This window comes from Mytilus galloprovincialis, chromosome 3, assembly GCF_965363235.1.
Source record: "Mytilus galloprovincialis chromosome 3, xbMytGall1.hap1.1, whole genome shotgun sequence".
NCBI classification, from domain to species: Eukaryota; Metazoa; Mollusca; class Bivalvia; order Mytilida; family Mytilidae; genus Mytilus; species Mytilus galloprovincialis.
The window spans coordinates 79,003,427-79,029,143 of record NC_134840.1 but is presented as its reverse complement, the minus strand read 5'-3'; the positions used below and the strand labels follow the sequence as shown (position 1 = coordinate 79,029,143).

Genomic DNA, 25,717 nt, shown 5'->3' with positions numbered 1-25,717 from the left:
TAAAGTTCAATACTTGAAAAATCCCAAGCGTCTAAATTGTACCTCTCAATCCATCTGCACACTGAACACCTAAGACAAAATATCAAAAGCTGATATACATACGACCAAAAGGGGGAAAATGCACAAAGACACATACAGGAAAAATTCTGAAATACATTAAATGGTACACAATTTCGGCTATCACAAAACCTATAACTCAAGATCATGCATCTTGTTCTTTTTTGTGAAGTAGACACTGTACATTTCTCTTTGATGTCTTGGTACTTTCCAATGAACTATTTTATTATTTTGGATTGTTGATGGAAAGAACATCGAGTATTCTGATCCCTTTTTTATGTTGCATTATATGTTTGGTTCTTTCCTTTTAACTAAATATGCTGAATCGTATATCAAAAATTACAAATTTTTAGCGTATGGTTACATTTTTAAGGAACAAAAGCAAAGGTCCTGAGCAATCCGTCCTGTAAACGATTGAAGGTAAATATTCAACCAATGCAACATGGTACATATTTTGACAAGCTATGGAAATTGATTACGACAAAAGCTATGTAATGCCTACCTCCGCAATGTGCTTTTATAAAAACAAAATCATTAATTCCAAACTCAGTAAGTAAATAGGACAATTGGGTTCTTTAACCGAGAATAAAAATCACCACTTAGTGAATTTTTATATTAATTTGATATTATGTCATGTAATAATAGATATTTACACAACATGTAAATTGGGTACAGTCAATATTGTACATAATGTCCTGACTGAAATAAGTCTATTTACATAATACTTGCATAAAGTTACATATAAGTATACTTCAAATAAATTACATTTTACACAATTGTATCAATTCTTGTGTAATGGTTTCATTATGTTTATTTCCTGTATAAACAAAGGGGCCATATAAATAACTACATTCATAACAATGAACTGCAAAAAGGTTTCCGCTGATAAAAATGTTTTTAAATCACTACGACAAATCGACTTGGGTGCCGACAAACTGTTAGTTTACTAAAATCAACTTGAGAATCCAGTGGTTTATGTTAAGAAAAGCTTGTAATATTGGATTGTCATCTCCCAATATTGAAAGAAGCTTTGGTGTGTGAGAAGTTTCAGCAGTCCTATATCTGTATCACTAAATTGTCAACACTGAGGTTGTAAGTTCGAATCGGGCACGAGAAAGCTGGTGCGCTTGACTGCAACTTTAATTGACGAGGTATCACAATAATGCTACACGTGGCGTTGAACACAAATCAGTGAATCAACCAATCAATCAATCAATCGAAATAATATATTGATACATCGGTTTTGACAGTAACTCAAAAAAAATGTTTCCATTTTCTAACAGGTATTTGTTTAGTTCCACTAGCGATATTGACATCTCTGGATATATTCAATAAAAAAATACCGAATTCATTTACTGCTTCTTCTGAATATTGCATAACTTCCTTTTTAAAGTGTTTATATCAAGTACTTTGCAAGGACATTGGGTTAGCTATTTGTGATTTGTGAACAGAGTAAATGAATTCCGACTCGCCAAGAAATCTAAGGACAGAATATAATGAAAGCTTAAAAAATTACTCGGATACATGTCAAATTGAAAATAGCAATGCACCTTACCTAAACATAGATTGGTAGACCAGAAAATAGTTTTCAAAATCAATTATGGCTTTCATTTTTCCAATGTTAAATCTGAAGCAATAATTGATTGAGGCCTAATTTCAGGTGCTATAGATTTAATTGTTTCATAATAAAGGAGCCATTTGTATCGTCGACAGTTGAAAACTCAGGATTAAGTAAATCGCACCATTCATTTTAAACATTTTGAAAAATATTAAGTGTAGCCATTATAAGATATATGTAGAGAAACAGATTAACACTATTAATGATCATAGGAAAATGTCTATTATACAATTGAGAAAAATTCTTATATTTGTATTATATTTTCATCAAGAGAAACTGGAAGTATTTGGAATTGGTAAGTGATTTTATCATGTTTATCATGTTTGTAAAAGCAAAGATGTTAGCCTAGTCATCTGTTCACCAAAAATATTCTGAAGTAAACCAATCATATTTTTTCATATGCTAGATTAGTTTTAATATGTATTTGTTTCTTGAATAGATGGAGCTGCCCATATTTTCGGAGCAATGATTTTGATTTGATGTGTGCTGTTTCATCTATGGAAATCCAACGGGGTCAAAATTCTTAATTCGTAACTTGTCAATTCGTAACTTGTAACTGTGTAATTTCTAAATTGTTAATTCGTAAATTGTTAATTTGTAACTTGTTACTATGAAATTCATAATGCTTAATTCGTAAATTGTCAATTTGCACTTTTTGTAGTTTCAACATTCTTAATCGGTAAATTGTTAGTTTGTTACTTGTAACTGTGAAATTTCATAATGCTTCAATCGTTAATTGTCGATTTGTAGCTTGTATCTTTGTATCAAAATTCAACATTCTTCATTTGGTAATTGTCAATTTGTAACTTGTAGATTTTAAAATTCTTTATTGGAAAATTGTCTTTTTGTATATTGATGTTTTGTAACTTGTAACATGTGACTTGTCTATTCGTGAATTTTCGATGTGTGAAATGTCGAATATGTGTTGAATATGCACTATTTTGTAATAAAATCTAAAGGAACCAGAAAACTAATCGAGGCCCTAAAATTTGAGATATTGTCAACCGGAATGCGAGAAAACCGCATATATTTTAATGGTCAGGTCAATAATGGGATATCATATCGTCAATAGTATGGGACCAGTTGACATCTACAATCATCAATAAGCTTGAAAGAATACGGCGACAACCTGTGAGATTTATAACAGGAGAGTACAAATCTAGAGAAGTTGGTTGCGTCTCAAACACGCTCACCAAACTGAAACTACAAGACATACATTCAAGACATACAGACAAGTCAGAAGCTAATATTTCTGTACGAGGTGGTCGCAGTGCTATAGAACCAGACAATTAAAAAAAAAAAAGCTCGTCCAAAAAGAACACTTAATTGCTGTCAAGGGCCCGATTTAACAATTATCAGTCAAGAAATGAAATGAACAAACATGCAGATAAAAAAACTACACGAAGTGTTTTGAGATCTCAACGAGTTAAATACAACAATATTCTAAGTAATTTTTCGTAAAAACAGTATTCGAATAGAACATCATTGAAGAAGCGTAGTGCGTTGACAGCCGTTCAGAAACTACTCTCGTGCATCGTCAATACATCGACGGCGCTCTCTCTACCGTTGTATTAAAGCCGGTATTTGTATCCACAACGTTCTCCTACAGATACAGATCTAAAATGATCATGGTACAAGATCGAAATATACTAGGAGGTGGCCACTCTATATATTTTTTAATGACAATGATCGTTTAACTATGAAACTGTTTATTTTTTACTACACACGTCACCTACATTAATTTGAGAATGGAGATGGAGAATGTGTCAAAGAGACAACAACCCGACCATATAGCGGACAACAACCGAAGGCCACCAATGGGTCTTCAATGCAACGAGAAACTCCCCCACCCGGAGAAGTCCTTCAGCTGGCCCCTAAACAAATATGTATACTAGTTCAGTGATACCGGACGTCATACTGAACTCCGAATTATACACAAGAAACAAACACTAAAAATCATACAAGACTAACAAAGGCCAGTGTTTTTTTGAAATCTCAAACCCCCCTTCCTAATACTCCCACTTTTAAACAAATTGACGCCCTCTCTCTCTGACTTGTCAGAGAAAAGATCTTGCCATATAAACGAAAATATTTGCACATTATTTGGGGTTTGGCCAAAGGAGTATGTATTTGGTCATTTTAAGAGTAAAATGATAGCCTGGGATCCTGGCTGACTGCTCGACAGAAGAACCAGGCGGAATACAACCTAGCTGGTTTGTCAATAGGATATTAGGATTATATTGTTACGAATTTATTGCAAATGATTTTTTATTTTATATTTGACATGCAAATTTCCAAAAAAAATAGGTATATTGATTAACATCGTGAATTATTTCAGTTAATTAACGATTGACAACATTTTAGATTTAGTAAGGTTGCCGGGCTATAAGGAGGTGTGGCACCAGGTGGGGTTCATATCGGGAGTACGGGGCATTAAGCAGCTTTTGAGATCGAAGGACTCGTGAATATTTTGGTCTTTTTTGGTTGAACATTTTTATTGTAGGAAATCTGGTAGCGGCAATTTTTATGCTTCTTGACCAGAAAAAGTCAGTAGGCGTATATTAATACATAATATTAAGAATGGAAATGGGGAATGTGTCAAAGAGACAACAACCCGACCATATAACCGACAACAGCAGAATAGAATATATATTTCAGCCCTTTCCTGTCAGAAAAAAATGGTCCGATAATAGCATTTTATGATTAATAGAAATCGTTTATTACTAGTACCTGGGGTTTTCAGTAATGATGTAGCCTTTTAAAGCCGACTATATGGTATTGGGTTTTGTCATTGATGAAGGCCGTAGGTTGCCTATAGTTGGTAACATCGACTTTAATTGAACTTCGCGTTGGTGGATAGTAGTTTCATTGGCAATCACACGGTTTATAACCACATATCCTTATTGTATATACCTGAATAATCCAGTCGTAATATTCCACTGACCAACGACTAGTTCATTAACCCCGTAATTAGGAGAGATTTATTACGTTGAGGGACTGAACTAGTCGGGATGTTTTTTTTTATATAGTTTCCGTTCTCGAACGAAAGTCCACGTCAGTAAACAAAATAAAACTGGGATCCTGTAAACATGCAATTTTTGTTTTGCTTTTTTTTAGACGCATTTGCTGTAATTAATGGATTAAAATTACTTAGGTATATATTCCACATGGAGGTATTCCGACTTACAGGAGGATTATACACCGAAGAAGAACCCGAGCGCCATCTATCGTCATAATAATTTTTAGCATAATACAACGATGACATTTAACACTTCGACATTTCACACATCGACAATTCACGAATCGACAAGTCACATGTTACAAGTTACAAAACATCAATATACAAAAAGACAATTTACTAATAAAGAATTATGAAATCTACAAGTTACGAATTAAACAATTAACAAATGAAGAATGTTGAATTTTTATACAACGATACAAGTTACAAATCGACAATTTACGAATGACGCATTATGAAATTGCACAGTTACAAGTAACAAACTAACAATTTACCGATTAAGAATGTTGAAACTTCAAAGGTGCAAGTTACAAATTGACAATTTACGAATTACGCATTATGAATTTCACAGTAACAAGTTACAAATTAACAATTTAAGAATTAACACTTTAGAAATTACACAGTTACAAGTTAAGAATTGACAAGTTACGAATAAGAATTTTGACCCCGTTGGCTTTCCATATTCATCATCTTAAGTTGAGACGAGTTAAGATCAATAAGCAATACATTGGCTTTGTAACAGAATTTTGTATAACTTTGCATAGAACTTGGGCTTGTTGAATCAATATTTGAAAATCGGAAAAAAATACTACCTTTATCTTTTTTATTTTTTAAAATATTACTGATTGCATTCCTTCAAACTTGGTGAACTTTTGTAAAGGAATCACATGCAATCGTCGAAAAACGTTCTTTAATTTACTTTAAAATGTTCAGTTTTTACTCCATAGATTTTTCTTAATACCTGAGCTGAGTAGTAAATAGGGAGATAGTAAACAAGTTCAAATTAAAAGCTTGTGTTTGGAAGCTAGCAGTTAAGAAATGTAAAAAATAAATTGTCACTGTCAAAATTACTTTAAGTACTTTTATACTGAGACTTAGCAACAATACCATAGTCTCAGTACAGGCAACGAAACATGTGAAGGGGTCTATCTTGTTTACTAGTGCTTCACCAAACGTCATTCCCTCTCCTCGAATGTAATCAGCAAACGTATGTCCGACTTTGTACATCACACATTTCATTGTCAATTCAATCATTGTATCTAACAGAAAAACAATACATCGGATGTTATGTAGACCAAAGTGAAAGAACCCTACCATACGAAAGAATTGACCTTAGAGATACTATGACCAATGATATTTGTGCATCACATTGCTGTTCTGCTTTGGACGGTGCTACTTATAGCGGATCTGGGGTAAACTTATACAATATAAAATGCACCAAGTAACTTACCAAATTACAGGCAGATACTTGTGAACTTTTTTTTTTTTTTTTTTTTTTTTAACTTTTTGCATTTTGTTTTAAAAATTCGTGTATTTGTCCATTTATATATATATCAATATATATATAACTGTATCTATCTCCTTATTCAGCAAGGTTTAAATTTTTTTCCATATACAAGTTTTCATATAAGTAAAAACAAGAGGCTTGAAAGACCCTGTATCGCTCACATGCATTTTTTATTTACAATTGATGCATGAAATATTGCAACCGTTATACTTTTGCTTTAGTTTCAGTGTTAATGTTTTAAGTCAAAAACTGCATTTTTCCCCTGCGATGTATTTTTAGCCATGTCTGACATATTGGTTGGCAGGCAGGGTCATCGGACACATTTTTTTCAACTTCATATCCTAATGCTTATTGTTGCCAAGTTTGGTTTAATTAGTTTCAGTTAATTTAGGAGAAGGCTTTTGTAAAAGATTACAAAAATTTAGAATTTTTTTTTGTTAAATTTGACTTTAAAGGGGTCAATTGACCTTTATGATCATGTTGACTCATGTGTAGATCTTACTTTTGCTGAACATTATTGCTGTTTACAGTTAATCTCTATCTATAATACTATTCACGATAATAACCAAAAACTGCAAAATGTCCTTAAAACTACCAATCCAGGGGCTGAAACCCAACAACAGGTTGCTCGATTTGGATGAAAATTTTTTGACCTGATCAACAATTTTACCCCAGGTCAGATTTGCTCTAAATCCTATTGTGTCAGCGATAGAGCCAACATCTACATTTCACTCCTATGTTCTATTGGGGTCAAACTATATACCCCAATGATGATTGTGGCCAATTTTGTTGAAATTTGGCCCAGTAGTTTCAGAGGAGAAGATTTTTGTAAAAGTTAACAACGACGGACGTCAAGTGATGAGAAAAGCTCATGTGAACTAACAAAACAACCTTCAACATTAAATCTGATGAATTTCATCAATTTGATTAAATACTTTTAAACAAATTGAATTAATGCATGCAAATTTCATTTAAACTTCGTTTTTGTAAAGCCACCACTACACTTTATGCTAATACTTCATTTGTCCGTCATTCTTTAAATGCTTCAATATGTTTATAAGATATTTGTTATAAAGCTGCGGTCAATACCTTCAAATATAGCAAATAACCTTAACCTAGCTTATCGAACTTAGTTTAGCGAAGTCAGAATCAATTGATTAGTAAAATATAACATACTCATATCACAAGGATTAACAGATTTAGTTTAATTTTTTTCTGGCTGCACTTTTTTTGGAAAGTTTAACGTTTAGACAAAAAACATATAGAGGAATTTTATTGGTCCAGTGAATTGGAGCAGGGTATTGATTTTCAAAAATGAGAAAAACGGCCTTAATTTTGGAATGGTTAATACATCTTTTTTTTTGGAACGTTAAACCACAAGATTTAGAAACAACCGTGATTTCCCAAAGTTCGGTGGTCGAAAATATTTGAATCCTTCAAACACATATAAGAATATTATCAATAAAATAGTAAATCAAAGGTATATCATTTGTTACGATTCTTTCATACAAGTAATTTCATTTCGAAATTCCCTGAACAGTGAATGCCTATCTCAAATACTTGTAAATATATCAAATCGTATTGTAGGAGTAGGACATGGTATTAGACGTGCAATAGCCTCAAATTGCTTACTGATCATATAAAACTAACCGAAACAAACTGATTTTTCTGAACCAAATACGCATTTTGACAATAAATGGAACACACTATTGGGAAAAATAAACTTATACAAGTTAAAAGTAAAAACACAAAAATACTGAACTCCGAGGAAAATTCAAAAAGTAAATTCCCGAATCAAAAGGCAAAAAAAAAAAAAAAAGAAGAAGATTAAACACAGCAAACGATTATTTTTTGATATATATAATTGATATACTTGACGCAACCAAAGTAATTTAAAAATTAACATAATATTTTTCATTTCATGCTTCTGGGGCGCTTTTCTGAATTTACCTTCACCAAGAACGCTCATCGTACATTATTATATAAAAGCCAAGAATATATAACACCTAAACCGACGGTCGGCTAAATTGTGATTGCAAGTATTGTTAGGCCATTTTCGTTTCTAAAATCTTTTTATATTTTAGTATACCAAATGTTAAGTTGTCAATATATTTGAAGAAGTTTTGACAGAAATACGTATCTTTCCGAGAAAATTGGCATCTTTTGTTTAATTTTGCAATATTGAATCCCACTTGAGTATGACAACACAGTCGGAAGTTCCATAATGTACATGTAATAACAAAATATTTTATTTATTTTCTTTAAACTACACAATTAATTTTGATCACTACATTAAAATTCTTCAATGTTTTTTAATACAGAATTATGCCCTATCGAATCAAGGCTGTAAAAAGCAGACAATGCACCTCTTTTATTGAACAGAATGATTTATATAGCATCCTAACTATTTTTACAGGCTTGGTATGTGTGCTTTTGTAGCAATGTAACTAACACAGACAACTTTGTATTACGAGATCCAGCCACTGGAAAGGACTGCGATATGGTATGCGATGGAAATCAAAATGAAATGTGTGGAGGGGATTGGAGTTTGAGTGTTTATAGAATAGGTACAACCTATAATTAATATCAAGTATTAATATGAAAGCTTACTGATCAGATTTATTTAAAAGGAAATGAAATTTTAAGAAGAGACAAAACATTCATTTGTAGCAAAGAATATCTGAAAAATATTTGTTTTATGTCTTATGTTCTCAAGTATTATGCACAGTCAGCTTTAAACATGAATTGCACTGTACTTTTAGATTGTTCTACTGACACAACAGTGACAAGTAAAACATTAACCCTTAGCGAAAAATCCACTCTGACTATAGATTATACACCGACCAATAGCGACAAATCCAAAGTGGCAACAACAAATTCACCAATCATAAGCGACAAATCCACAGTGACAACAACTAGTTCGCCAACAACCAGTGACGTATCCACAGTAACAACGAATGATTTGCAAACCACACGATACATATCCACAGTGATTACAGAAATAACAACAGAATCACCTAAACCTGTTAATTCACAATCTACCTCCGAAAAAACACAGTTATGGCAAATTATTAAAATGCATGCTGCAGCATTTCAGATTAATTCAACACATACTTTTTCATTTTTTTTTGGCCTTTTGAAAATGTTGTTTTTGCTGTATTGAGACGCCACTACCAATTAATTTGTTTTGCATGCACACTTTTAGAAATTGATGGTTTTATCCGATGTAAATCATAGGATTGAACATTGTTTTTAATTTAGACTTGTATATATAAAAAAAGAAGATGCGGTATGATTGCCAATGAGACAACTCTCAACAACAGACCAACATGACACAGAAATTAACAACTATAGGTCACCGTACGGCCTTGAACAATGAGCAAAGACCATACCGTATAGTTAGCTATTAAAAGGCCCGAAATGACAATGTAAAACAATATATCTATTTGTATACGTGTGCATGCAAAACAAATTTCTAAATAAAAATGTACAACACTCATGTTAATGTCTAAAAACATTTCGTTCCTTTTCTTAAAAAGTTCAGCAAAAAGTACTATTGCCAGAAAGATAAAAAAAAATCAGTATTCACTTCATATATAATAGAAGACGGTCTTGAGTTATAGTTTTTATATGCTGAAGTTATATGGTTTCATTTTACTATAGTGTCCACGTTATTCGTCTTCGTACTTCTTGGCTCAGCCTTTATACATCCTGAAATTGGGTATTAACTTTTGAGCCTTACTGGAACAGTTGAGTCCTGAGGTGCAATCGGATAAAAAGGGTTTTGATAGTGTTGTTTCAATTATGTTTACCCTTGTTGTTATAACTTCTTAATTGTTACTTCATCTAGAAAGTGTGAGAAAAAGCTCAAAACTATTAACGACAAGAACGTTTTTTTTTGTTGTTTAAGTCATTGCCAAATGGATTAGATTTGCTGCACCTTTTTTGTTTGCGACTTTGTTAGATTAATTTTTATGTTTGAATCTGCTTACACTTCCAGAACACCTGAGATCACTCCCATTTTTTGGTTGGAGTCGTGTTGCTTAGTCTTTAGCTTTCGATCTATGAGTTTGACTGTCACTCTGTTATCTTTTGCCCCTCTTTTCGTAGTATATTATACCAAACATGTAAATTGTATCACCAACTAATTCATTTAAAGAGAACAAACTTAGTCTATATCAATAAATAATTTTGGGAGAAAATTAAGGCATTTTAGAACACAAAGATTTTTACCATGTACAATTTGTTGAAGAGGGACGAAAGATACCGAAAGGACATTCAAACTCATTAATAAAAAAAAACTGACACACGCCATGACTAAAACAGAAAAAGACAAACAATGAAATAATAGTACACAAGACACAAAATGGAAAACAAATGAAAAAGCAACTGGAACACCACCAAAAACTAGGAACGATCTCAGGTGTTCCGGAAGGGTGTGCAGATCCTGGTGCACACGTGGCACCCGTTGAGTTGCTCATGTTAATAGAAACCCGGTAAATAGTCAAATTTGGTATGTCACATTCGTAAAAAGAGAACTGGATTGCAGTAACGACATTAGGAACGTATCCGATATCATCTTTGAAACAAATATTCAATAACGGTCAACCAACTCGTGATGGCGTCCGTAATATTTACGAAGGGATGATTTCAAGTTCGCCATTTTGAAATCTTGGTTCAATAGCTTCCTTGTGAGCAGCAACCATCTATTAAGGAAATTATGATAGGAACTACAAGCCCGAGAATGTCGTATCATTTGGGAGACATATACCCCGTATACAGGCGCTGCTGGAATGTTTGACTTGTGATCAACCTATATATGCTCAAGTTATTTCGATTCTTGTAAATATTTAGAAATGTATTATGTTCTTATACCTGCGACATCAGAGGATGTTAAAATTGTATAAGCTGATCGGGCGACTCTGGCAGAGGTGTAGTTACATGCCTATATTCTGTAGTTTAAGTTGCACTTCTTAACAACTGATTGAACTTTTTTTTAGTTACTAGTAAGAGGACAAATTTATTTGGTATAAAGAACCATTGCAAATTATACATGTCGGTCAGATCGGGTTCGTCGTATTGGTTTTATCGATCAGTGATCAATGTTCATTAGTAACAGTATATTTTTGGTTAGATCACTTTCTCAGATACAATATTTACAATGATACAAAAAGTCAAAAAGATTTGTTGAAGTGAAAGATTGTATGGTTCTCATGTCTGTCTTACAGGTTTCTTCTAACGTTGATTTAAATATAATACGGCATTTTCCATCGTTTAAGTTTTGTGATTAGGTCCGTTCTACGGGTAGCATCAACGCTAGGTTAATTATATTTGATGCATGGAATAATTGTAAGATGTATGACCAGAGAATATATGAAATTAAAAATAGAGAGCACTGATGATATATAGAGGACTTTCTTGATTTGGAAAAATCTTGACAAACACTCAAAAGTATTAAATCTGTAAACGGCAACAAAGAAAAATAACAGTGGATCGGGATAAAATATTAGAAAGACAACGACAATATTATCAAAATGTAAATACTGCAATCAACCAAACGTAAAACTTTCTAAATGGTTTTTAAGGAAGCTACTACACCCTATCGCAAGACAAAAAGTAAAGAATTGAACTAAATAGAGATCAATCAAACGGTATTTCGTCAGGACATCTGAATATATAGTGGTGGGGAAAAAATGGGAAAATATGAACTGATCAAGAAGTCCAATAAAATGCTTAGAAGTATACTTTGGATATGGATAAGATTGAATGTGAATAACTAAACTTAGAAAAATAGTTTACGAAATCATAGAATACTATACAGATTGGTCTTAAAGTCAACGTCCTTCATTGCATCTTAGTCAGAATAATTGTTGTAAAGTTTTTTTTTTTTTTTTATAGTTCCACACTTTAGCATCATTAATCAATTTTGAAAAAGAGTACACATCAAAATTAAAAAAAAATATATATTTAACTTTATCTGGGATAATAAACTATACTACCGAATATAAAACGTCTAACACAGATGGGTCACTTCAAACAAGTTACGGATATTCGGTGATCGAGTGTTGTAGTAGTTAAACTACTGTATCATTGGCCTGTTAAAATGTAAAACTGAGGTTGTGAGTTTGAATTCTGCTTGTGACAGGTTACGTTTGACTCAATTTCTACAAAAAGAAAATGGTTCTCTACAGGCATTTCTATTCCCACCACTCATAAACAATCTTATTGTCATGAAATAGCACAGAGTGCTGAAAGTGGCGTTAAACACCTATCAATCAATCAATACCGAGATAAATAAGTGTATATGAAGACGTGATGATTCCAATTGACAACTTCCATTTCATGGCAGAATTATAACCTCTAACCAATTGTTTGGTGTTTACATTCCTCAATATTAAAATATTTCATTTCGACGTGTCTGTACACACTACACGACGTTGCTAAAATGTTCATAAATTTTACGGTCACCAATATGAAATTTTTAACCAATACGAAGAAATCAAGTAACAAATATAAAAAAAAGATTGGAATAGAGTGGATTCTTGAGTAAAAAAAACCAACAAAATCATTGCACAACCACAAAACAAAAATCGACGATAAACAATAACAACAGTCTACAAAACAATACAACAAAAGACCAAAGTACGCAACCAAAAAGTGAATGTGATAATAAAATACATTTAAAGCAAATGCAATTTAAAAAGATAGAGTGATATTGTGAATTTCTTCTTTATTAAAGTTAAATTGTCAGATCAGGAACTATAAAAATCTTTTCACTTTGTACAACATTTACAATTTAAAATTCAAAATTTCCTTACATGTACATAATTATAAAGTTGGCAAATCCCATTAGGCCAGAAAAAATATTATTATTCTAAAATAGGGTCAATATGAGTATATAAACATTCAGGTTATACAACAACGGCATCAATCATACACAATCTAAATGGGAGTTTGACATGATATGATATCGTTACAGATGCAAGATAAGTGTTATAGTATGACAAATCCAGAATGACTTTTGAAAAACAGTCAGATCATTAATTTAACTAAACGAACAACACATTTAATCATGCAACAACTATCTGGAAACTATTTAAATCGTAATGGTTGTATACGTTTAAATCTATAAAAAATTTATATTTGTAAAAAGCCAAACTATCTGAATGATTACAAATAATATCGATCCTCTTTCTGTTTATTATATTATTTCGGTAATATCCAAATTCAAGTAACCTATCAAAATCTAGATTTTATCAGTAGCCATTGCGCCCGTCAAGGGATATTGAAATTGCATGTGGAAGACTGTCGATATTGATTAAGATATAATAAAGAATAGGTATCAGTCGTCGACATTTACATTTAGCAATACGAGCCTGTATTTCGTTCTTATTCAATCTACACCAACCGATTTATGAATTCTTCCAATAGAGAAAACAAAAACACATAATAAATTTTAAATCGTTATGATGAATAAATTTAGTTTGCAATATTTATAAGGATAAGGAGCTGAATTGACAATGAAAATATCTTTTTTTTTGTCAAAAAAGCAATATGACAGTATGACAGAACATGTATCTATCACATTACAATAGCATGCTTTGTTAATACTAGATCTCTCCTTGCATATTCACGTAACATTTATAACACATTGACACATCATTGTTAAAAGGCATATCTTAACAAAGGTATTGTTATGTAAATAATTTGTAAAAATTTAAATCGAAACACGTCTTTAAACAAACCTTTAATTTTGTCTGAATGCCAATGCACAGCTTTCCATTCAATATAATTCCGAAAAGGTAATTATATACTCTTTTTAAATTTTGAATTAAAATAAAACTAATAAATATTTGTCAAAATCCATCAAATGTCAGCTTTTTACGTAATTAAGCATTTACTAGTACAAATACAACATGCATGCGAATTTGCTCAATTGTTTTTAATTTAGAGAAGAAAACAAATTATTACAAAAAAATGGTCATTGTATGAAACTATGTTATAAATTGAACCTACCTGTGTCGAAATACTGAGTATAAATGGTATGCAATGAAAGTATTTGATCATCGGTTACAGTTAGAAAGTGTCTAAAATTATATCTTCGACAAAGTATCATAGATTTTCTTAAAATAAATTACAAATTTATTTTTATCCTTTATAATGTTCATTGGGTTACGAAATCAATATTTAATATTAATTATATCCTCAGATTTACTTAATTAGTAAAATCGATCCTGTGTACATCATTTAAAATTACTTCTTTTTGCAAGAAAGTACATTTTTGTCATGAAGGAATATAATTACCTTTAAATGTTTCAAATTACTTGACTGTATAAACCATAATACATGTAAAGTGTAAAACAGTTGCTGCTACAACAATGCAAGAAAAATCAGCTAATTTGAAAATAAATCATGTTGTGACAAAAAACCTTTGTGTTAATTCTGTATAAAGTAAAAATGATTTGGGATTGTGATTTACCTCATCATAATTATTGTAATGTTGATTTTTGGAATACTGTAAACGTTTGAACTTTGTGAACCTTTAAGGTGGTAATGAAAATTTCATAATAATAATTAGTGTCTAACTGTACAAGCAAGACAACATAATCGATCCAAAATAAAGGATTGTGATGATCTTATGGTAACATATCCGCGCTGATCTTTAGAATAAACAATTTGATAAAAAAATGTATTCAAAACTTGTTCATATTATCAATGGTAGTTAACAATTGAATATTACAAACCGCGCGATATATCTTATTAACCAGTTTAACCAATTGTTAAAAAGCTTTCAAAAATTTCAGGTTTGATAACATTCTAATTGACACCATTTGCAGCATGAGTTTCAAATCAAGTGTGAAATGCTGCCTTTGGAAATCTCAATTTTGTTTCAATAATTTATCTAAAAGTTTCGAAAAATTAATGGGGAAAGTTTATATGGAGTTTTGTTTTCAATCTAGCCATAACACCCAACACATTTAAAAAAATCCTTGATAATAAAGAGTATATCAAAAATAACATCAACACACTTTATCACAAAGATAATACTAACGAATGCTTTAGATAAAGAAGAAATTTCAATAAAGTCACCCCCATAAAACAATGTTAGTAATATGGAAAAGATCAATATTACTACATCAAGCATTAACATTAGGATTTTGAAGATATATATCATTATCCAATATCTATAACAGGTTTTACAAACCTTGGAAAATTTCCAACAGCAAAAGCACATAATTGAAAGTATAAGAACAAGTTCAACTATTATTACAACATAACAGTAAAAAAGATATGGAGAAATTATTCCTTCTTGGTAAGCACCAAGGAATGTTTGATTTGTTCCATTGTCGAACGTCAACACTTCGGTTGAGAATTCTACTGTATTCATTATGAGATATATGAATACTCTGACTAGATAAATTTGGCCGCGACAGCTGACGTTTTCCTCTGTAACAACTACTTCTTCACCGCAACAACAACCTATGAGCCATGATGTAAGATCAACAACATCAAATATTGAAAAGTCACAGTTACTCATTTTTTTGGATTTTTCGTTACATCAACGAACAATAATGACCATGTACATAAGTAAGAATTCAGTTGGCAATTATTTGCTGTAGCACTGTTTTGAAAACTTTTCCTAAATAAGAAATGTTCCCATTGTTTTCTGAAAAAAAATTAGAAAAAACATATACATTTATATATAAACATAATTAATATATATATGTGTGCTTTTTGTTTATTCTATACTCGCTAGAGGTATAAGTGGGAATAAAGATTTCAAAAAACATGTTAAATCACGCTGGTGTTTTGCGCTTGTCCCAAGTCTGGAACCTATAGCCTTTGTTTGATTTGTATGTTTTTTTGGTTCATTATATATTTAACACATTTCGGACCTCATTATGACGCCCATTTATATATATATCTATAAGTCCAAATACAGCACACAAGTGAACTGTGTTACACCGCCAGATTAAAAGTTACGAGGAAAAGTAACAAGCGGCCACCGAAAACTTTATAAATGTTGAGACTAAATGACCGAGGGGTCTAGCGCGGCGGATAAGGCGATTTGATGCTATGATATCTTAGAAGCATGAGTTTGAATCCTGGCAAGGGAAAGAACAAAAAATTTGCTACCACAAATATACAGATCTAACATTGTTGGTCTGTTAGTTAGACGAATTATATATACATAATGTGTTTTCAGCCTTGTATCACAATCCCATGTGATCCGATGGATACAGTCTTTCATACAGTTGTCACTGGTTCAGACGTTCTTATAATATAATTATTTCTGTGACTGCATCCTTAATTTTAAATTTGTAATCTCCTCTACGATCGACATCGGAGCTGATGTGTAAATATTCCATCTGCATGTCTTATATATCATGTACTGTGTTACAACGCTATATCAAAACTGATGAGGAAAGACACATTTGGGCCACGAAAATCTATATTAATGTAGAGTCTATGTGGTCGAGTGGTCAGGTGCCACCATATCTCAGTAGTAAGAGTTCGAATCCCGGTCAGGGAAGAACACAAAATATTCTTCGGTGGTTGGGCTGTTATTTTGATGAATTATATTCATATATGTATTGCTAACGCCTTTTTTGCATATCTTACATTGCTGAGCCAAACAATATATTATATAAAATGGTTTTTACCCTGTATAACCACTTGTGAAAAATGGATGTGACAGCAGGGTTATTACAGACAAAACATAGTTTATCAAGAAAAATAATTATTCTTCTTGCCTCTATATATCTTGTATTGTGCTACAACCTTATAATAGACCGACAAGGAAAAGCATTACTCGACTGTCGTAAGCTGTATTTTGATATATCATAGTCGAGAGGTTTAGGGCGCTAAACACTATGTAGGCGGTGTTACAACGAAAAATCAGCGGTTCAAATCTCAATAAGGGAAAAATAAAACATTGCTGACGAACATTTCGAGGTTCATTGTTCAGGGAAATTTGAGGTGAAATATATGTATATTTTGATATTAGTCTTGAACAACTGCTAGAGAAAAAAAAACACACAATGTCTCGCTATGTTAAGCTCATTATTAACAGTAAAATATTTTTGGCAATATATTTTAAAAAGAAATATCAAATATTGACGATCACGCTATAACAAATTAATGTGGGGTTCACACATTGCCGATTATTACTCCCGTATGAAATCAGACAGCGATACAACACGACAAGTGAAGACGTCGGATTACTATCCTCAATTATCTGGAGATCCTATCATTGTCTGAACGCAATCGTTTAAGTTCGTAACAGATTTGCTACGGACCGGGAAGGGTCCGAATAGTTCAGCGACGCACCCTGACAGTTAGGTGCGTCCCGTAACAATCGGGGAAATTCAACCAATTTTGTCTAGTCGAATTACAATCGTGACTATGTCATGACAGATTCTGCTGTATCGATTCAAAATCCTAACAATGTTCTGTGTATTATGGACGGTGTACTGTGGAACGGGAATGATCTGGTGAAATTTTTCATTTCTGTTTTCTGCGGATTGAGTCCAGATTGCATCCAGATCTTGTCGATTGCGAACCGTTTTTGCCAAAACCGTTCCGGAACAGTCCCGTTATTAATACGAAATTCGTCAATGATATCCACGTCAGAGTCCCGACAATTACAGAATACATTACGACTGAGACCAGACAAAGCCGTTTGCAATGCAATAGACCATGATAGGATTACGTTCCGACAGTACCTGATCATCCCTAGTATGCCGACAGTTTTCGAACGGATAACTTCCGTCAGCGTCGGTTCTCTGTCTGGTCACTGTCTGATCTCTGTCGGATTACATTCGGTAAAATAGGGACGCAGTTGTGACAGACTCGGTCGAATTTTACAAAGCGAAAGATACAAATCGGATTAGAAGCGGATTGAGAACGGGATATCGACGCTTCCTGAACAATATCTCATTGTTGTCGTGATTAAATTTTTATTTTACAAATTTTAATTAAAGTTTGAAATTCCATCCACGATTCACAGGATCTTGATCAGACTTTTGACCAATTTTATTCGGGAATGGTCCGGTCAAGGACGGCAGTAAAAATCGTGAATATGTGACCTCAGCTTAACCAATTTTTACGTGAGAACAAATCAAACTCGCATTGAACAGGCATATTAGTTCAATCGATAATTATTTCGTAAGAACTATTTTTTTGCAATATTTGTCTGTTGTCAAGATAAAAGAAAGGGTTTTAAAGCACGTTATAAAATGAATAAAATTATGTACGGTTTAGAAATCAAAGAAATGTGTCTGGTAAAGCTAGGTTCACACTGCCGATCAGATCAACTCGGTGATCCCGATTGTCCAAATTTCCATGACCAAGTAAGACCAAGTTCTTGATTGGGCATGTTTACGACTTCTCCGACTTTTTACGACTGTACACGAACTTAACTCGACCATTCACGACTCCTTGATGACTCCATCACGACTCTAACCCGACCACTAATGAGTTACATATTCGATAATTCTGACCAATTCACGATCTCTGCACGATTTTTACTCGACTAGCTAGACCAAATCGACAATAATCAGTCTCAGCCTGATCTCGGCCAGACCAGATCGACTTGATCGTAAAGGGGTCGTAGGGATAGTCGGGTATTGGTCGGGTGTGTACAATTTCAGCAGATAAACGTCCGATTTTTTTTATAACACACGCTACAGCGAAGGATGTATTTGTAATTGTTACCCTGGCTCGTCCGAGAGTACGTATAAGTACGTCCCAACAATAAGTTGCCGTTCTCTAATTTATTTTGCCTCAAACAAATTTTATGAAACGTATACACAATGCCTAATTAATACCATAAAACACAGATCAAGTGCGAATTTGGGTAGTGTCACCTGACTCTTTATAACGCTCTATACAAACTAGGGCATTATTTATGTCCCATGCACTCATTCCCCGTTTATTTTGTTAGATTCAGTAGTTCAGAGAAGGTCTGAGTAAAATCATACATATAAAATATTTACATTGAAATAATGATGTGACGGAGACAGAAAGGGTACCGACAAATCTAGGTGATGCAGTGGCTGATACGAACTATTGAACTCCGAGGAAAATTCAAGACGGAAAGTACATAATCAAATGACAAAATCAAAAGTATGAGAGACTTGAAGGAGCTGAACAAAGAGGACGTCAATGGTTATAGAACGTCCTGAAAGTATAGGACGCTGATTTGTTATAGGAGTTTTACTGCTCTTTTCTTCAAAACGAATTTGTCAATGGATTAGTACTGATGTTAGATAGCAATATGCATACATTTTACCACCCCTTTTCCTTGCTTTCTTACAAATTAAGCATGCATGTACTGTTTGTGTCATATATTTGCATATGTATGTAATCAGATCTAATACCCAGTAGTTGAATGATTCAAGATATTTCTTGTTGGTGTATCCATGGCAATAACCTGCTTTATTTTACTAATAATATTGCAAAAAGGGGGCAAAGATGTCGCATGTGTGCCCAAAACTTGTTCAAAAATAGAATTTTAATCCCCTGGAGGATACATTTTCTGACACTTTTTTCATATATCTATCACGAATTCAAATGAAAATCATTTGTCTTTCGTTTCTTTTTGTTTTAAAAACTGCGTCTAAATGCATATGAAAAAAAGTGTTTGTAAACATACGGTACTGTGACATATAGTTGTTTATTTCTGTGTCATTTGGTGTCCTGTGGAGAGTTGTTTCATAGGCAATTATACCACATCTTGTTATTTTCATACTGCAAAAAGTTCTGGACCTATTGAACAGGCAAAATTATAATATTGATGTTGAATTAGTCATCAGCTGTCAAATGATGAATTTCAATGTACAGAATCACTTTTATATGTGTAAAATCTGCTGGAGCCAAAATACAGGATCTACACCTTCCGGAACACTTGCGATCCTCCAAGGTTTTATTGGGTTTCGTGTTGCTTTTATATTGTGTTATGTAGACTGCTGTTTGTCTTCTCGTCGGCTTTCGGTTTTCGCTATGGCTGTGTCGGTTTGTTTCGATCTTTGAGTTTAATTGTTCCTTTGGTATCTTTGGTCTCTCTTAAATTTTACACCTCCTTGCAAAAGTACAGACGCGTACTGTACACGGAGGAATTTGTGTACAGATTAAAATAAAAAGTGACAATATAGTTTTAACATTATAAGAGTGTATCAGAGCTGCACACAATTTTAGAGAATCATGTAGCAGTCATGTATACTCGTGTATGACCGAGTAGAGATAGAATAGTGGTCGATTTGTGGTCGCGTAGAGATCTGGTATTGGTCGAGTTGGTCTGGGATGAAAAACATATAGAAGTTGCAGTGATCATGAAGCGATCAGGCATTAGTCGAGTTAATCTGGACCATATATCGAACAGGTTGGCGTTGATCGAGAAATGATCGGATATTAGTTCAGCATAGATCGAAATGATCGAGTACTGATTGGTAAACTATTCGTATTCCGACCAAACTCGATCTCTACACGATCATTTCCCGATCAATTCGACCGCTTCTCGACGAATTCTCGATCTCTTTCCGAGTGACTAGCTTCTCGACTCTTACTCGAATGTTTTTGACATGTCAAAAACTCTTGGGTAGATAGACAAATCGATGACGACCAATGTAGACCACCCCGAACATTCTTATCGATTGAGGCAGACCAGTCTCCCGATCGAGATTGGTCGTGTTGGTCTGATCGGCAGTGTGAACCTAGCTTAATGCACCTTTTGAAGTGAATAAAAAATGTATAGTATTCGATTGAGTTTTCAATATTAAGGATGTATTCTATTGACGATTCAGTTTCGTTGAAATCTCGTTTTGAGCGTAAATGGGTACCACATTTTTGCTTAAGGCTTTAGCGAATGCATTACGGAAATAGATCAATCATTGAATGTCCACTCGAAAAGGACAAATTGTTACTAATTTACAATATACAGATAAAAAAGGATGAATACAGATTTTTTTAAAAAATTAGTTCCGAAAAGAGGAGAGTAATTAAACATATAACAAATATAATACTTAAGTGATATAAACATGACATTCACAGACTAAACATGATAGTTAAAAGTCACACTGGATATTAAATTTTAAACAAAAAGTATATAAAGGTGGATACTCAAGGGATGTGACAAATATCCTGTCACTTGTTCTATCTAAAAAATAATATTTTATTTCATATTTCATTTATATTTGCTGGAAAAAAAGGAAAATCACAAAAATACTGAACTCTGATGAAAATTAAAAAATGGAACGTCCCTAATTAAATTGACAATAAAAAGCTCACACACATCAAACGAATAGATAACACTGTCATATTCCTGACTTTGTGCAGGCATTTTCTTATGTAGAAAGTGGATTGAACCTGGTTTTATAGCTAACTAAATCTCTCGCTTTAGATATGTGATTATGTAGCTGCAACATATATGACGCACGATGCTCTCTAATTGTGATAAGCTCTTCGTACCTGTAGCAATTTAACAACCAAAGATGGACATAACGTTCAATGGTATTTATAAGCAGGGTAAACAGGGTTTAAAAGCTGGCGTATTAAATAATGCATTCGCTAAAGGCTTAGCGAAAATGTAATACCCATTTAAGCTCAAAACGAGATTTCAACAAAACTGAATAGTCAATAGAATACATCCTAAAAACTTTTGGTCCTCGATGCTGTTCAATTTTGTACTTGTTTTGGCTTTCAAACTTTTGTATCTTGGTGTCATTAGTAAATCTTGTGTGGACAAAACGCACTTCTGGCGTATTAAATTTTAAACCTGGTGCCTTTTGTTAGCTATTTTTCGTGTGTTTCTTTGTCAATTGTGTTCTCCTATTTATTTGTATTGTAGTCCTGTAATGTTGTGTTGTCATTTTAATGTTATATTCAACATGGCCATAAAAGAGGGAGGTTTGGCATCCTACAAATCCAGGTACAACCCACCATTTTTCTCTTTAAAAAAATGTCTTGTAACAAGTTAGGAATATGGTCATTGTTTTATTGTAGTTCGTTTTTGTGTGTTTGTTACATTTTAACGGTGTGTTTCTTTTGTGTCGTTTGTTTCCTCTTATATTTGAGTGTGAATTGACATTATTATTAGACGTGTCACGGTACTTTTCTATCCTAGATTCATATATTTAGTTTTGATGTCATATTTGTTAATCTCATCGGATTTTGTCTAATGCTTAGTTCGTTTCTGTGTGTTTTATATTTTAATGTTGTGTCGTCATTCTCCTCTTATATTTAATGCGTTTCCCTCGGTTTTGGTTTGTGACCCGGATTGGTTTTTTTATCGATTTATTAGTTTTGAACATCGGTATACTACTGTTGCCTTTATTTAAAATGTCACAAAAGGTTATGTTAAAGAATACCAAAATAGCCTATGGTCAACTTATAAAATCCAACCGCATTCCGTTAGAACTTTAATAGTAAATGAACTTGAAAACTTAACGTATTTTTCCCTTTTGCCTACATAAAAGTGTAAAAAAAGAAAAGCTTTGAAGTTAAGTGTTTGAGTCCTTCAATTCCTGTATCATTGTCATCTTGATAAGTTTTTGTCTGTAACCTATTCCTACATTGGACTCGAAAAAATGAGTTTTACTGTGCTTATTGATGTGTGTTTGTTTTAATCTACATTGGTTAAAAGTATATTAGAGGATTGAGATTTGACAAAACATGTTTAACCCTGACTCATGCTCCTGTTCCATGTCCGTAGTCGCTGAACTTTGTTTGTCTTTTATTTTTTTTTTCTGTTTTGGTTAATTCATATGTTTCGAAGTAAAGCTTGCCGTCCATTTTCACTGAACTAGTAAACTTGTCAGTTTAATTTAGGTCTGGAGCTGTCATGTCAGTTATCTGCTTGTAGTCTGTTGTTATTTATGTACTATTGTCATTTTTTTTAATTTTCTTTTGTTTCATCTTCTGACATCGGACTCGGACTTCTCTTGAACATAATTTTAATGTGCGTATAGTTATGCGTTTACTTGGCTACATTGGCTAGAGGTATAGAGGGAGGGTTGAGATCTCATAAACATGTTTAACCCCACCGCAATTTTACGCCTGTCCCAAGTCAGGAGCCTCTTGCCTTTGTTAGTCTTGTATGAATTTTAATTTTAGTTTCTTGTGTATAATTCGGATTTTGATATGACGTCCATTATCACTGTAAAAGTATACATATTTTTAAGGGGCTAGCTGAAGGACGCCTACGAGTGCATGAGTTTCTTGCTACATTGAAAACCCATTGGTGGCCTTCGGATGTTGTCTGCTCTATGGTCGGGTTGTTGTCGCTTTGACACATTCCCCAATTCCTTTCTCAATTTTATAGTATAAATTTTTTATATGGGCCAGCTAAGACCCGCCTACAGGAGCGGGATTTTTTTAGCTGTGTAACTGACCAATTGGTTGCCTTTGACCATTGCTTGTCATTTTGTATAATCATTGTTTTTTGTGCACATTCCCCGTTTCAACAGCTCAATTGGAGGTATCATTAAGAGAATCAGTTGGATGTATTTCGTCGTGTGAGTGTAATTGTTATGGAAATCCCTTTTTCTTAAATGATAGTAAATTGGATATTAAAAACACCTGCAATATCATATACAATTCACTGAGATAGTATATATAGATTTGTCATAATTTCCTAAATTTGTTTTGCGGCTAGGTCATGTTTATTTTTATTCTGTAAAATATCCCTTTTTTTATGCTTGATTTATTTATAGCTTGATTTGAAATGATGCATAAAAAGTAAGCATAGTACATCTGAGATTATTTTAATAACAATCGTTGAAGAGAAATTATTATATCTGCTAAAATTTGGTAATACAGCACTATACAAATATTGGTCTTTGAGTTTACGATGTACACCTAGTTCAGTTCCGACAAAAACTCATCGAATGTTAAAATCGCCTTTTATAGTTGTATAAGGAAATAGACCATTGTACCTTGATCTCAAATATCAATCTACATTTTTTTAACATAAAAAATGACAAAGATACTCATAATGTTAGACTAACAATGTGTCTATCTTTTGTCAAATAAGTGAATTAAAATCAATATACATGAAGATAATATATGCAGTATTAGGGTTCCGAATCCTCATATATACGCATATAAGAAAACAGAAAATCAAAAACAATATCTTAAATTTACCGGAAAAGTCCAAAGAAGTTGTTGTTACGTTAGCACAGTAAATTTAGAATATAATTTACTCCCTAAGTTGAAACCTGGTTAAAATAATATATTAGGTAAATCAAACACTCACAAAAAGACTGTTTTCATATAGTTCCGTCATGTTCCTGTAGATTATATTGAAGGATGTATATTTGTCGTTTGTAAAACCGTTATCCTGCATAAATACCATTGCCGAGTTTAATGTGTTTAAAATCCAAAATGTTCTGCTCTATAGAGTATTCATAGTTAGAATTATTACAATTAGATCATTATAAGAAATGCACGTTTTCGAATGCATGTAAGAAAAGTCAATATGTAAACTGATTCTTTTTAAACAATTACTCTTCGCATGTGGGGAAGAGACATGCATTATCAATCTCTACAATTAAAAGAAAATTAAAAAATACCCCAAATAACCATTTGCATAATTTTTAAACTACTTTAAATGATTAGCTTAAACGAAATGTACGTCAGAACAGAGACACCTGTTTATATCAAATTTGAAATATTGCCGATTATTGCTCCCGTTTGACATCAGACAGCGATAAGACACGAAAAGTGAAAACATCGGATTACTATCCTCAACTATCTCGAATGACCCATCATTGTCTGAACGCAGTCATTTTAGTTCTTAACATATTCCTACGGGTCGGGAATGGTCCTGGTTGTTCGGAGTAGCACACCGACATATCTTGACTTCCATCTAGAAATTGACAATGAGGGTCGGTTGAAAACAAAACATTACAAAAAAGAGATGATTTTCAGCTTTCCAATTGTGAAGATTCCATTTCTAAGTAGCAACATTCCTGCAGCACCTGCATACGGGGTATATATCTCCCAATTGAACGATATTCACGTGCAAGCATTTCCTATCATGAATTTCTTGATAGAGGGTTGCTGCTCACAAGGAAGTATTTAACCAAGAGTTCCAAATGATGAAGTTGAAATCATCTCTTCGTAAATTCTACGGACGCTTTCACGAGTTGGTTGACCCTTATGGAATAACCATTTAACAAATGATATCGGATATGTTCCTTTCGTCGTAACTTTCACCCCTTCCCTTTCATGAATTTGACTTACCGAATTAGACTGTTCACCGGATTTTTTAGAACATGAGCAACACGACGGGTGCCACATGTGGAGCAGGATCTGCTTACCCTTCTGGATTACCTGAGATGACCCCTAGTTTTTGGTGGGGTTCCTGTTGCTTTTTTTAAGTTTTCAATGTTGTGTTATGCGTTTCATTGTTTGTCTGCTTTTTTAATTTTTAGCCATGGCGTTGTCAGTTTATTTTCGATTTATGAGTCTGATTGTCCCTGTGGTATCTTTCGTCCCACTTTCACATCAAACGCAA

The 25,717-nt window shown here is 33.1% G+C and overlaps 1 long non-coding RNA gene across 1 annotated transcript; it reads right to left on the bottom strand.

Annotated features, from left to right (window-relative positions):
- Positions 1–12,914: 12,914 nt before the first annotated feature.
- LOC143066583 (uncharacterized) lies at positions 12,915–24,537 on the bottom strand. The gene is made up of 2 exons (XR_012975685.1): positions 24,455–24,537; positions 12,915–15,868 (listed from the first exon to the last, which is right to left on the bottom strand). It is a non-coding gene; the product is annotated as an uncharacterized LOC143066583 (long non-coding RNA).
- Positions 24,538–25,717: the final 1,180 nt, after the last annotated feature.